Here is a 1,705-nt window from a genome sequence, read left to right as displayed (position 1 = left end):
TAATGATGTACACAGTGTTTTTCTTCACTGGAATTTGCCTGACTTAGGAGGAACATGCCTGCCCACCTTCCAATCAGATTGTAATGGAATGCTACTCACTCTCTTCAATGCAGAGCAGAAATAGTTACCCAGAGTGGTACATAAACTTTCAGTAAATATGCCCAATTTAAATGTCATAATGATAATCAGCAAGAAACACATTCTATAGCCATTGGCTGGATTTCAAGTGCCTGTGTAGGCCTGTGATGTCAGGAAGTTCCTGAGTATTCATCAAGGGCTAATCAAAGTAGAAAGCATCCCTGAAAAGCATCCTTCCCAGCACGGGGCCTGCCTGGAATAGTGCTGAGTGTCTTAAGCAGTGCCTACCATTTGGTGGCTTTGGAGCAAATTACCTATGCTGGTCAACTGGGGAGCGGACAGTGAGGAAGTGTCCACAGCGGTGTCACCCCTGGGGTATGTCTAAAGAGCTGTGTGAAATGGATTCTCTGATTTTTACCATGCAATTCACAACTTTCACAATAAGGAAGTTGTGTTTTCCATTTCTCATTACACAACTAATAAAAGGGGAAATATGGATATTATCTTTAAAAAAATAAACCAATGTCATCATCACCTGATAATAACTTAATGGTATCATCTAATACACTGTTCAAAATCTATTTCTATAATTGTCTCAAAATATCTTTGCATTTGATTTGTTTGAATTAGAAACACACAAGATCCACAAATTCCATTTGGTTATGTCTCTTAAATCTACTGTAATACTCAGCAATCCACGCCTGTTTGCCCCGTCTATCCATGTTGCAGAAACCAGGTTGCCCTGTGGAAATCTCCATATTCTCGATTTGTCTGTTTACTTCCTTGTAATTTTATTTAATTGGTTCCTCTATCACCATGTTTCCATTCAATAAACTTGAAAACATTGATTAGAATCAAGTTGGACTGTCCTTAAAATTATTTCACTGATGGTGCTGGGTAGCCCATGCTGTATTAGGGGCTATGCGATGCCTGGTTGCCCACTTTTAGAGGATAGTGGCCCCTGTGCTGTGCTACCCAAGTGGGGGTGGGGTGGGGAGGGTAACACCTAAACAAATGCAGACTCTTCTCCCACTCATGGGGGTCCCTCTTCCAGCTGTGACTCACACTCGGGAGTGCAGAACCAGACTTTGCTTTGAGGTGGAGGAGGTTTCCTCATCCAGCCCTCAAAGCTGCCATTGCTCCATCACAGGCAAGTTCTACAGCCTTGCCATTCAGTGTCTGTGGACAGGCAGTGTCAGCATCATCTGAAAGCTTCTTGGAAATGCAGAAACTCTTACTCCAGAATTACTGAATCAAAACTTGCATTTTCCAAGATTCTCCAGGTGATTAGTATGCACCTTTTATTTAAACTTTTTTTTTGGGGGGGGGAGAGAAGAGGGGAAACAGTGTGTTTTTCCAGGACCCATTAGCTCCATGTCAAGTAGTTGTCTCAATCTAGTTGTGGAGGGCGCAGCTCAGCGGCCCATGTGGGGGTCAAACAGGCAACCCTGGTGTTGTAAGCACTGCACTCTAAACAACTGAGCTAACTGGCTGCCCCAGCGTGCACGTTAAAATTTAAGAAGCACTGGTTTATAGGACCCCAAATAGGTTAGGTATGGATTAGAGGGATAATAGACGTTTTATTAGTCACCTGTTTCTGTGTGACAAATTTCCCCAAAACTTAGTA

Source organism: Hipposideros armiger, unplaced genomic scaffold (assembly GCF_001890085.2).
Source record: "Hipposideros armiger isolate ML-2016 unplaced genomic scaffold, ASM189008v1 scaffold_55, whole genome shotgun sequence".
NCBI classification, from domain to species: domain Eukaryota; kingdom Metazoa; phylum Chordata; class Mammalia; order Chiroptera; family Hipposideridae; genus Hipposideros; species Hipposideros armiger.
This window is presented reverse-complemented; position numbering follows the sequence as displayed.